Source organism: Anomaloglossus baeobatrachus, chromosome 5, assembly GCF_048569485.1.
Source record: "Anomaloglossus baeobatrachus isolate aAnoBae1 chromosome 5, aAnoBae1.hap1, whole genome shotgun sequence".
Lineage (NCBI taxonomy): Eukaryota > Metazoa > Chordata > Amphibia > Anura > Aromobatidae > Anomaloglossus > Anomaloglossus baeobatrachus.
The window spans coordinates 559,339,339-559,353,772 of NC_134357.1; the positions used below are offsets into that span (position 1 = coordinate 559,339,339).

General features: G+C 41.2%; 1 protein-coding gene across 1 annotated transcript in view; it reads left to right on the top strand.

Moving 5' to 3' along the window:
- The window catches only part of LOC142312346 (uncharacterized), a 336,924-nt gene that overhangs the window by 171,037 nt on the left and 151,453 nt on the right, over positions 1–14,434 (top strand). The gene's annotated exons all lie outside the window — the stretch shown is intronic.

The following is a 14,434-nucleotide window of genomic DNA, read 5'->3' on the forward strand; positions in this document are numbered from 1 at the left end:
TATATATATATATCTATATCTATCTATCTATCTATCTATCTATCTATCTATCTATATATATATATATATATATATACAGTTAGGTCCAGAAATATTTGGACAGTGACACAAGTTTTGTTATTTTAGCTGTTTACAAAAACATGTTCAGAAATACAATTATATATATAATATGGGCTGAAAGTGCACACTCCCAGCTGCAATATGAGAGTTTTCACATCCAAATCGGAGAAAGGGTTTAGGAATCATAGCTCTGTAATGCATAGCCTCCTCTTTTTCAAGGGACCAAAAGTAATTGGACAAGGGCTGCAATTAACTCTGAAGGCGTCTCCCTCGTTAACCTGTAATCAATGAAGTAGTTAAAAGGTCTGGGGTTGATTACAGGTGTGTGGTTTTGCATTTGGAAGCTGTTGCTGTGACCAGACAACATGCGGTCTAAGGAACTCCCAATTGAGGTGAAGCAGAACATCCTGAGGCTGAAAAAAAAGAAAAAATCCATCAGAGAGATAGCAGACATGCTTGGAGTAGCAAAATCAACAGTCAGGTACATTCTGAGAAAAAAGGAATTGACTGGTGAGCTTGGGAACTCAAAAAGGCCTGGGCGTCCACGGATGACAACAGTGGTGGATGATCACCGCATACTTTCTTTGGTGAAGAAGAACCCGTTCACAACATCAACTGAAGTCCAGAACACTCTCAGTGAAGTAGGTGTATCTGTCTCTAAGTCAACAGTAAAGAGAAGACTCCATGAAAGTAAATACAAAGGGTTCATATCTAGATGCAAACCATTCATCAATTCCAAAAATAGACAGGCCAGAGTTAAATTTGCTGAAAAACACCTCATGAAGCCAGCTCAGTTCTGGAAAAGTATTCTATGGACAGATGAGACCAAGATCAACCTGTACCAGAATGATGGGAAGAAAAAAGTTTGGAGAAGAAAGGGAACGGCACACCACATCCTCTGTAAAACATGGTGGAGGCAAAGTGATGGCATGGGCATGCATGGCTTTCAATGGCACTGGGTCACTTGTGTTTATTGATGACATAACAGCAGACAAGAGTAGCCGGATGAATTCTGAAGTGTACCGGGATATACTTTCAGCCCAGATTCAGCCAAATGCCGCAAAGTTGATCGGACGGCGCTTCATAGTACAGATGGACAATGACCCCAAGCATACAGCCAAAGCTACCCAGGAGTTCATGAGTGCAAAAAAGTGGAACATTCTGCAATGGCCAAGTCAATCACCAGATCTTAACCCAATTGAGCATGCATTTCACTTGCTCAAATCCAGACTTAAGACGGAAAGACCCACAAACAAGCAAGACCTGAAGGCTGCGGCTGTAAAGGCCTGGCAAAGCATTAAGAAGGAGGAAACCCAGCGTTTGGTGATGTCCATGGGTTCCAGACTTAAGGCAGTGATTGGCTCCAAAGGATTCGCAACAAAATATTGAAAATAAAAATTTTTTTTTTGGGTTTGGTTTATTTGTCCAAAAATGTCCCCTAAAATGTGGAGTGTTTGTAAAGAAATGTGTACAATTCCTACAATTTCTATCAGATATTTTTGTTCAAACCTTCAAATTAAACGTTACAATCTGCACTTGAATTCTGTTGTAGAGGTTTCATTTCAAATCCAATGTGGTGGCATGCAGAGCCCAACTCGCGAAAATTGTGTCACTGTCCAAATATTTCTGGACCTAACTGTATATGTGTGTATATATATATATATATATATATATATATATATATATATATATATATATATATATATATGCACTCATTTCAGAATGAAAATATTCATTATTATAATTAGATTTAACAGTCATACACACGACTGCTCCACACACATTGATAGCTGGATAATGAAGACATCATAGAATATAGAAAACTAAAATATAACCTTTATTGTGAAAATTTTAAAAAGTGAAGATAATCTTCACCGATCTGTTATAAAAACGTGAGGATACAAAATAAGGGCTTGGTCGTCAGATACAATTATGCCAATACTCCAGAGGGGCACATAAATCACCCAACAAAGTTATAACCACCCTAGATTCAAGCTAGGGCAAATTCCAGAACCCCAACTTATAAATATATGTACACAAGCCCCCTATGAGCAGAGGGGGTATGGGGATGTGATACCCTGGAGAACCCAGGTAGTCACAGTTAGGCCCCTGCATTACACCGTTCCCACACTAGGCAACACACAGCCGACCTGAAACCCTAGTCACCCCCCTTAGAGAAAGACAGACACACCAGTGGGCATGACCAGGCGGTTGGTGCATGCCCACACAGGAGTCTAGACAGCCCAGGGTAGGAAAACAAGTAGATTGAGTTTGAAGTTCAAGTTGAGAGGAGGTATGCTGGAGCTGTGTGCGGCTCCAGCAAAGGAGGTCAAGTTGAATGGTATTATGTCAAAAAATACCTATTCACTTTAAGTGACTGAACTTTTGAAAACTTTTTATCTTTATTTATATACATTAAAAAAAAGTTTTTTTAGACCAAGACAAACATAACACTAACACGTGAACAATAACACATATAGTGAATGACAAAAATAGTCTAAACCACTTCACTGGAGACAATTAGAGAGGTATAGAGTGGAAGACCCGCAGTACTTCCACCTAAGATATCAATATTCAAAATTCAAAAGGGTAGTGAGTAGGAAAAGTATTCTGTCCTTAATCTTCCCCTCACAAGAAGAGTCCCTGCCTATCAATGGAGAACATCCTTATTTAAACGATGCCCCCATTCCTCGGCGGCTCACCCTTACATAACCCTTCTCTATTCCTCTCAGAGAAATAAATAAATAAGGCGTCTCTATATGTGGTAAAGACCACCAGTACCTCTGGCACACAAGAAAATACAATAATTTTATACAGACAACAGTATTTCAAAGAAACGGGCTGTCCCTCAGTAATCTGTCGCCTACCTGACAATGGAGTACACCCTTATTTTTACGGTGCCCCCATTCCTCGGCGGCTTGCCCTAGAAAGACCCTATATTCCTGAGAAATAAATAACAGTTCTTATTCAAATATTATTAAAAATACCAAATTTCTAGCTCAAAATAGACTCTTATATCTCAGGAAAAAATCAGGCTTTCCACTTATCTGCAAGTCTGTATCATGTGTGCCTAGAGAACGTCCATAAATTTCTTAAATAGAGTCCATATGATTTCATTTCATCTTTTTAGGATCTCATCATATCTCATCTCAACGCGTTTCACTCCATATAAATAAACAACGGAGCTCATCAGGAGATTTTTTCATTTTTCAAAGGAGCATGATAGCCTGCTGTAACAAGATCAGTATCAAAGTCCAAAAACTTTTTTAGCCAGTTAATTAATAAGTAGAGTTGAGCGCGGTTCGAGGTTCGAGGTTCTCCAGTTCTAGGCTCGAGTGATTTTGGGGGCTGTTCGAGATCGAACTAGAACTCGAGCTTTTTGCAAAAGCTCGATAGTTCTAGATACGTTCGAGAACAGTTCTAGCAGCAAAAAGCAGGGCTTTTTACAGCTACAGTGTGCAGGAGCCATCGCTGGCAGCCTGCCAGAAGCTGGTAACCAAGATAAACATCGGGTATCCAAGCAAAGCGCTTTGGTTAGTAACCCGATGTTTACCCTAGTTACGTGCAGGAAGCCCACACTTCCCCGCTCAGCTCACTCCTCCCCCTCCTGCCCGCGGCATGTACACACACACACACACACACACAGACGGTCCCGCTCGGCTTACCTGCGGTCGGCCCGGGGGCAGCAGTCCTTGGCACTGGAAACTGTGCCTGCCGGCCCTTTAAGGCCACTGTGTTCTCCTGCATTGAGCATCATCTGTGGGCGGAGCTACCGCCCAGCGTCCTGCTCGGTCGCACAGATGAAGGAGTCACAGTGCCAGCCAGCGACCCCCAGCACATCGCTTCCCTCCGGCGCTGTGTGGGCCCCATCTGCACCGTGACCTGATCAGTATGTGGGACATCACTCCCTCCCCGCCCCTCCCTGTCCCCCCGTGCGTGTGTGGGCCCCGCAGAGCCGTGTGTGTGACCCCCGGAGCCGCGTGTGTGGGCCCCGCAGAGCCGTGTGTGTGACCCCCGGAGCCGCGTGTGTGGGCCCCGCAGAGCAAGGTGTGTGTTTGTATGTATGCATGCAGCAGAGCAGTATGCGTGTCTATATGTATGTATATATGCAGCAGAGCAGTATGCGTGTCTGTATGTATGTATATATGCAGCAGAGCAGTATGCGTGTCTGTATGTATGTATGTATATATGCAGCAGAGCAGTATGCGTGTCTATATGTATGTATATATGCAGCAGAGCAGTATGCGTGTCTGTATGTATGTATATATGCAGCAGAGCAGTATGCGTGTCTGTATGTATGTATGTATATATGCAGCAGAGCAGTATGCGTGTCTGTATGTATGTATGTATATATGCAGCAGAGCAGTATGCGTGTCTATATGTATGTATATATGCAGCAGAGCAGTATGCGTGTCTGTATGTATGTATATATGCAGCAGAGCAGTATGCGTGTCTGTATGTATGTATGTATATATGCAGCAGAGCAGTATGCGTGTCTATATGTATGTATATATGCAGCAGAGCAGTATGCGTGTCTATATGTATGTATGTATGCAGCAGAGCAGTATGCGTGTCTGTATGTATGTATATATGCAGCAGAGCAGTATGCGTGTCTGTATGTATGTATGTATGTATATATGCAGCAGAGCAGTATGCGTGTCTATATGTATGTATGTATATATGCAGCAGAGCAGTATGCGTGTCTATATGTATGTATGTATGCAGCAGAGTAGTATGCGTGTCTGTATGTATGTATATATGCAGCAGAGCAGTATGCGTGTCTGTATGTATGTATATATGCAGCAGAGCAGTATACGTGTCTATATGTATGTATGTATGCAGCAGAGCAGTATACGTGTCTATATGTATGTATATATGCAGAAGAGCAGTATGCGTGTCTATATGTATGTATGTATGCAGCAGAGCAGTATGCGTGTCTGTATGTATGTATGTATATATGCAGCAGAGCAGTATGCGTGTCTGTATGTATATATGCAGCAGAGCAGTATACGTGTCTCTATGTATGTATGTATGCATGCAGAGCAGTATGCGTGTCTATATGTATGTATATATGCAGCAGAGCAGTATGCGTGTCTGTATGTATGTATATATGCAGCAGAGCAGTATGCGTGTCTGTATGTATGTATATATGCAGCAGAGCAGTATGCGTGTCTTTATGTATGTATATATGCAGCAGAGCAGTATGCGTGTCTGTATGTATGTATATATGCAGCAGAGCAGTATGCGTGTCTGTATGTATGTATGTATATATGCAGCATTGCAGTATGCGTGTCTATATGTATGTATATATGCAGCAGAGCAGTATGCGTGTCTATATGTATGTATGTATGCAGCAGAGCAGTATGCGTGTCTGTATGTATGTATATATGCAGCAGAGCAGTATGCGTGTCTGTATGTATGTATGTATGTATATATGCAGCAGAGCAGTATGCGTGTTTATATGTATGTATGTATATATGCAGCAGAGCAGTATGCGTGTCTATATGTATGTATGTATGCAGCAGAGTAGTATGCGTGTCTGTATGTATGTATATATGCAGCAGAGCAGTATACGTGTCTATATGTATGTATGTATGCAGCAGAGCAGTATACGTGTCTATATGTATGTATATATGCAGAAGAGCAGTATGCGTGTCTATATGTATGTATGTATGCAGCAGAGCAGTATGCGTGTCTGTATGTATGTATGTATATATGCAGCAGAGCAGTATGCGTGTCTGTATGTATATATGCAGCAGAGCAGTATACGTGTCTCTATGTATGTATGTATGCATGCAGAGCAGTATGCGTGTCTATATGTATGTATGTATGCAGCAGAGCAGTATGCGTGTCTGTATGTATGTATGTATATATGCAGCAGAGCAGTATGCGTGTCTGTATGTATGTATGTATATATGCAGCAGAGCAGTATGCGTGTCTGTATGTATGTATGTATATATGCAGCAGAGCAGTATGCGTGTCTGTATGTATGTATATATGCAGCAGAGCAGTATGCGTGTCTGTATGTATGTATATATGCAGCAGAGCAGTATGCGTGTCTATATGTATGTATGTATATATGCAGCAGAGCAGTATGCGTGTCTGTATGTATATATGCAGCAGAGCAGTATACGTGTCTCTATGTATGTATGTATGCATGCAGAGCAGTATGCGTGTCTATATGTATGCATGTATGCAGCAGAGCAGTATGCGTGTCTGTATGTATGTATGTATATATGCAGTAGAGCAGTATGCGTGTCTATATGTATGTATATATGCAGCAGAGCAATATGCGTGTCTATATGTATGTATATATGCAGCAGAGCAGTATGCGTGTCTGTATGTATGTATATATGTAGCAGAGTAGTATGCGTGTCTGTATGTATGTATGTATGTATGCAGCAGAGCAGTATGCGTGTCTGTATGTATGTATATATGCAGCAGAGCAGTATGCGTGTCTGTATGTATGTATATATGTATGCAGCAGAGCAGTATGCGTGTCTGTATGTATGTATATATGCAGCAGAGCAGTATGCGTGTCTGTATGTATGTATATATGCAGCAGAGCAGTATGCGTGTCTATATGTATGTATGTATGCAGCAGAGCAGTATGCGTGTCTGTATGTATATATATATGCAGCAGAGCAGTATGCGTGTCTGTATGTATGTATGTATATATGCAGCAGAGCAGTATGCGTGTCTGTATGTATATATGCAGCAGAGCAGTATACGTGTCTGTATGTATGTATATATGCAGCAGAGCAGTATGCGTGTCTGTATGTATGTATATATGCAGCAGAGCAGTATGCGTGTCTGTATGTATGTATATATGCAGCAGAGCAGTATGCGTGTCTGTATGTATGTATATATGCAGCAGAGCAGTATGCGTGTCTGTATGTATGTATGTATATATGTAGCAAAGTAGTATGCATGTCTGTATGTATGTATATATATATGCAGCAGAGCAATATGCGTGTCTGTATGTATGTATGCATGTATGTATGCAGCAGAGCAGTATACGTGTCTGTATGTATGTATATATGTAGCAGAGTAGTATGCGTGTCTGTCTGTATATATATATGCAGCAGAGCAATATGCGTGTCTGTCTGTATGTATGCATGTATGTATGCAGCAGAGCAGTATACGTGTCTGTATGTATGTATGTATATATGCAGCAGAGCAGTATGCGTGTCTGTATGTATGTATGTATATATGCAGCAGAGCAGTATGCGTGTCTGTATGTATGTATATATGCAGCAGAGCAGTATGCGTGTATGTATGTATATATGCAGCAGAGCAGTGTGCGTGTCTGTATGTATGTATGCAGCAGAGCAATATGCGTGTCTGTCTGTATGTATGCATGTATGTATGCAGCAGAGCAGTATGCGTGTCTGTATGTATGCATGTATGTATGCAGCAGAGCAGTATGCGTGTCTGTATGTATGTATGTATATATGCAGCAGAGCAGTATGCATGTCTGTATGTATGTATATATGTAGCAGAGTAGTATGCGTGTCTGTATGTATGTATGTATATATGCAGCAGAGCAGTATACGTGTCTGTATGTATGTATGTATATATGCAGCAGAGCAGTATGCATGTCTGTATGTATGTATGTATGTATATATGCAGCAGAGCAGTATGCGTGTCTGTATGTATGTATGTATATATGCAGCAGAGCAGTATGCGTGTCTGTATGTATGTATGTATATATGCAGCAGAGCACTATGCGTGTCTGTATGTATGTATGTATATATGCAGCAGAGCAGTATGCGTGTCTATGTATGTATGTATATATGTAGCAGAGTAGTTTGCGTGTCTGTATGTATGTATGTATATATGCAGCAGAGCAATATGCGTGTCTGTATGCATGTATGTATGCAGCAGAGCAGTATACGTGTCTGTATGTATGTATATATGTAGCAGAGTAGTATGCGTGTCTGTCTGTATATATATATGCAGCAGAGCAATATGCGTGTCTGTCTGTATGTATGCATGTATGTATGCAGCAGAGCAGTATACGTGTCTGTATGTATGTATGTATATATGCAGCAGAGCAGTATGCGTGTCTGTATGTATGTATGTATATATGCAGCAGAGCAGTATGCATGTCTGTATGTATGTATATATGCAGCAGAGCAGTATACGTGTCTGTATGTATGTATGTATATATGCAGCAGAGCAGTATGCGTGTATGTATGTATATATGCAGCAGAGCAGTGTGCGTGTCTGTATGTATGTATGCAGCAGACCAATATGCGTGTCTGTCTGTATGTATGCATGTATGTATGCAGCAGAGCAGTATGCGTGTCTGTATGTATGCATGTATGTATGCAGCAGAGCAGTATATGTGTCTGTATGTATGTATATATGCAGCAGAGCAGTATGCATGTCTGTATGTATGTATATATGCAGCAGAGCAGTATGCGTGTCTGTATGTATGTATGTATATATGCAGCAGAGCAGTATGCGTGTCTATGTATGTATGTATATATGTAGCAAAGTAGTATGCATGTCTGTATGTATGTATGTATATATGCAGCAGAGCAATATGCGTGTCTGTATGTATGTATGCATGTATGTATGCAGCAGAGCAGTATGCGTGTCTGTATGTATGCATGTATGTATGCAGCAGAGCAGTATGCGTGTCTGTATGTATGCATGTATGTATGCAGCAGAGCAGTATGCGTGTCTGTATGTATGCATGTATGTATGCAGCAGAGCAGTATGCGTGTCTGTATGTATGCATGCAGAGCAGTATGCGTGTCTGTCTGTCTGTATGTATGTATGTATGTATGCAGAAGAGCAGTATGCGTGTCTGTCTGTATGTATGTATGCAGCAGAGCAGTATGCGTGTCTGTATGTATGTATGTATGCAGCAGAGCAGTATGCGTGTCTGTATGTATGTATGTATATATGCAGTAGAGCAGTATGCGTGTCTATATGTATGTATGTATATATGCAGCAGAGCAGTATGCGTGTCTATATGTATGTATATATGCAGCAGAGCAGTATGCGTGTCTGTATGTATGTATATATGTAGCAGAGTAGTATGCGTGTCTGTATGTATGTATGTATGCAGCAGAGCAGTATGCGTGTCTGTATGTATGTATATATGCAGCAGAGCAGTATGCGTGTCTGTATGTATGTATATATGCAGCAGAGCAGTATGCGTGTCTGTATGTATGTATATATGCAGCAGAGCAGTATGCGTGTCTGTATGTATGTATGTATATATGTATGCAGCAGAGCAGTATGCGTGTCTGTATGTATGTATATATGCAGCAGAGCAGTATGTGTGTCTGTATGTATGTATATATGCAGCAGAGCAGTATGCGTGTCTATATGTATGTATGTATGCAGCAGAGCAGTATGCGTGTCTGTATGTATATATATATGCAGCAGAGCAGTATGCGTGTCTGTATGTATGTATGTATATATGCAGCAGAGCAGTATGCGTGTCTGTATGTATATATGCAGCAGAGCAGTATACGTGTCTGTATGTATGTATATATGCAGCAGAGCAGTATGCGTGTCTGTATGTATGTATATATGCAGCAGAGCAGTATGCGTGTCTGTATGTATGTATATATGCAGCAGAGCAGTATGCGTGTCTGTATGTATGTATATATGCAGCAGAGCAGTATGCGTGTCTGTATGTATGTATGTATATATGTAGCAAAGTAGTATGCATGTCTGTATGTATGTATATATATATGCAGCAGAGCAATATGCGTGTCTGTATGTATGTATGCATGTATGTATGCAGCAGAGCAGTATACGTGTCTGTATGTATGTATATATGTAGCAGAGTAGTATGCGTGTCTGTCTGTATATATATGCAGCAGAGCAATATGCGTGTCTGTCTGTATGTATGCATGTATGTATGCAGCAGAGCAGTATGCGTGTCTGTATGTATGTATGTATATATGCAGCAGAGCAGTATGCGTGTCTGTATGTATGTATGTATATATGCAGCAGAGCAGTATGCGTGTATGTATGTATATATGCAGCAGAGCAGTGTGCATGTCTGTATGTATGTATGTATGCAGCAGAGCAATATGCGTGTCTGTCTGTATGTATGCATGTATGTATGCAGCAGAGCAGTATGCGTGTCTGTATGTATGCATGTATGTATGCAGCAGAGCAGTATGCGTGTCTGTATGTATGTATGTATATATGCAGCAGAGCAGTATGCATGTCTGTATGTATGTATATATGTAGCAGAGTAGTATGCGTGTCTGTATGTATGTATGTATATATGCAGCAGAGCAGTATACGTGTCTGTATGTATGTATGTATATATGCAGCAGAGCAGTATGCGTGTCTGTATGTATGTATGTATATATGCAGCAGAGCAGTATGCGTGTCTGTATGTATGTATGTATATATGCAGCAGAGCAGTATGCGTGTCTGTATGTATGTATGTATATATGCAGCAGAGCAGTATGCGTGTCTGTATGTATGTATGTATATATGCAGCAGAGCAGTATGCGTGTCTATGTATGTATGTATATATGTAGCAGAGTAGTTTGCGTGTCTGTATGTATGTATGTATATATGCAGCAGAGCAATATGCGTGTCTGTATGCATGTATGTATGCAGCAGAGCAGTATACGTGTCTGTATGTATGTATATATGTAGCAGAGTAGTATGCGTGTCTGTCTGTATATATATGCAGCAGAGCAATATGCGTGTCTGTCTGTATGTATGCATGTATGTATGCAGCAGAGCAGTATACGTGTCTGTATGTATGTATGTATATATGCAGCAGAGCAGTATGCGTGTCTGTATGTATGTATGTATATATGCAGCAGAGCAGTATGCATGTCTGTATGTATGTATATATGCAGCAGAGCAGTATGCGTGTCTGTATGTATGTATGTATATATGCAGCAGAGCAGTATGCGTGTATGTATGTATATATGCAGCAGAGCAGTGTGCGTGTCTGTATGTATGTATGTATGCAGCAGACCAATATGCGTGTCTGTCTGTATGTATGCATGTATGTATGCAGCAGAGCAGTATGCGTGTCTGTATGTATGCATGTATGTATGCAGCAGAGCAGTATATGTGTCTGTATGTATGTATATATGCAGCAGAGCAGTATGCATGTCTGTATGTATGTATATATGCAGCAGAGCAGTATGCGTGTCTGTATGTATGTATGTATATATGCAGCAGAGCAGTATGCGTGTCTATGTATGTATGTATATATGTAGCATGTAGCAGAGTAGTATGCGTGTCTGTATGTATGCATGTATGTATGCAGCAGAGCAGTATGCGTGTCTGTATGTATGCATGTATGTATGCAGCAGAGCAGTATGCGTGTCTGTATGTATGCATGTATGTATGCAGCAGAGCAGTATGCGTGTCTGTATGTATGCATGCAGAGCAGTATGCGTGTCTGTCTGTATGTATGTATGTATGCAGAAGAGCAGTATGCGTGTCTGTCTATGTATGTATGCAGCAGAGCAGTATGCGTGTCTGTATGTATGTATGCAGCAGAGCAGTGTGTGTGTGTGTGTCTGTATGTATGCATGTATGTATGCAGCAGAGCAGTATGCGTGTCTGTCTGTATGTATGTATGCAGCAGAGCAGTGTGTGTGTGTCTGTATGTATGTATGCAGCAGAGCAGTATGTGTGTGTCTGTCTATATGTATGTATGTAGCAGAGCAGTGTGTGTGTGTCTGTCTATATGTATGTATGCATGCAGAGCAGTATGTGTGTGTCTGTATGTATATATGCAGCATAGCAGTGTGTGTCTCTGTATGTATGCATGTATGATGTGTATCTATGTATGTCAGTGTATATGACTGTATAGATTTGTCTGTTTATATGTATTTTTGTAAGTTTGTCTTTAAATATGTATATGTACGTGTATGTATCTGTGTATGTGTGTGTGTCTGCGTGTTTATGGGGCCCACTGAGACTCTTCCGCCCGGGGCCCACAAAAACCTGGAGCCGGCCCTGCCTGCGGTGATGAAGTCCCGCCATCCCGACCTCAGCGCTGTCACTGTCCTCCATGGCCGCCGCTTGTCACATCACCTTCTCTCGCTTCCGACCCGAGACTGACTAGCGGTGACGTCACGGGCCTCTCGCGATTCTTGGCTGTGAAGGCGGCGGTCATTGAACTCAGTGACAGGGGCTGTCAGTGTGCTGGAGATCAGCGCAGGTAATGTACCTCGCTGACAGCAGCACTTGTCATCCCTTGCAGTGACCTGGGCTGACCTATTGATGTTAGCTCAGGTCACTGCACTGCTCTCCCAGCCAATGGGGAACATCCTGCTCTTCATTGACTGGGACAGTGTGGATCGTCATGGCAACCCCTTGGATTACACCAGACCTGGATTTGTTTTTCATTCTAATAAATTGGTTAAAGAGGGAATGTATTGGGGAGTGTTTTTTCAAATAAAAATGTGTTTGTCGTCTATTTTTTTTATTACTGACTGGGTTGGTGATGTCGGGTATCTGATAGACGCCTGACCTCACCAACCCCAGGGCTTGATGCCAGGTGACATTACACACCTGGTATTAACCCCATATATTACCCCGTTTGCCAGCGCACCAGGGCGCGGGATGAGCTGGGGCGAAGCACCAGGATTGGCGCATCTAATGGATGCGCCACTTCTGGGGCGGCTGCGGCCTGCTATTTTTAGGCTGGGGAGAGTCCAATAACCATGGACCTCCCTAGTCTGAGAATATCAGGCCCCAGCTGTCTGCTTTACCTTGGCTGGTGATCCAATTTCGGGGGACCCCTACGTGTTTTTTTTTTTAATTATTTATTTAATTTAAAATAACAGCGTGGGGTGCCCTCAGTTTTGGATTACCAGCCAAGGTGAGGTTGCCAGCTGTGGTCTGCAGGCTGCAGCCGTCTGCTTTACCCTAGCTGGCTACAAAACTAGGGGGAACCCTACGTCATTTTTTTTTTCATTTTTTTGGCTAAATACAAAGCTAAGCACCCCTTAGTGCCACATGAAAGGCACCAAAGGGTGCTCCACTTTTTCTCCACTTTTTCTCCACTTTTTCTCCATTTTTTTCTCCACTTTTTCTCCACTTTTTCTACATTTTTTTCTCCACTTTTTCTCCACTTTTTCTCCATTTTTACTCCACTTTTTCTCCATTTTTTTCTCCACTTTTTCTCCACTTTTTCTCCACTTTTTCTCCATTTTTTTCTCCACTTTTTCTCCACTTTTTCTACATTTTTTTCTCCACTTTTTCTCCACTTTTTCTACATTTTTACTCCACTTTTTCTCCATTTTTTTTCTCCACTTTTTTCTCCACTTTTTTCTCCACTTTTTCTCCATTTTTTTCTCCACTTATTCTCCACTTTTTCTCCACTTTTTTTCTCCACTTTTTCTCCACTTTTTCTCCATTTTTACTCCACTTTTTCTCCATTTTTTTCTCCACTTTTTCTCCACTTTTTCTCCACTTTTTCTCCACTTTTTCTCCATTTTTTTCTCCACTTTTTCTCCACTTTTTCTCCATTTTTTTTCTCCACTTTTTCTCCACTTTTTCTCCACTTTTTCTCCACTTTTTCTCCATTTTTTTTCTCCACTTTTTCTCCACTTTTTCTCCATTTTTTTCTCCACTTATTCTCCACTTTTTCTCCATTTTTTTTCTCCACTTTTTCTCCACGTTTTCTCCACTTTTTCTCCACTTTTTCTCCACTTTTTCTCCATTTTTTTCTCCACTTTTTCTCCACTTTTTCTCCGTTCTTTTTCTATGGTCGGTCTACCCATTAGCTCTGCCATGCATACTGTAGCTCTACACCTACTGCACATGTTACTTTATGATTGACATCTCTTTCGTACCAGAGCTTTCTAAGCCTACTCTGACCCCATATTTGTCATTACTATATTGTCCTTGTACTGTATTATAACATTTGTATCATGTGTTTCATTTCTTGCTGTGTTGCAATTTTTTTGCTGCATCCCAATTGTACCACTACATTGTTCGAGTTTATGTTATTGTTCTCTCACTCTTATGTGATACTGATTATTGTCATTTTTCATGATTACATGCAGATAAGTCCAATCTGACGAAGGCTCAGGCTGAAACGTCATTTGTAACTTGTTTTGGACAAAAACATATATGCTTATGAAAAAATTTTTTTTCTTAATACGGACCAATAAAGAGTGATTTTGCATTACTATCCGTTGTGACTTACTGACTTAGTCTGGGAGATTTAGAGTGCCGAGGTTACTCACTAATTTTATCTATTATTACCTCTGAGCACCTATATACCAGTGAGCAGAGCTTCCTCTACAGTAGTTCTCCTGATTAGGCATGCCCTTACCTCATGAGCAGGGCATTGCAGCTTTGGTAGCAACCATTACGACATGGACTCTGCTGCTGTGGACCCGGGGAGAGT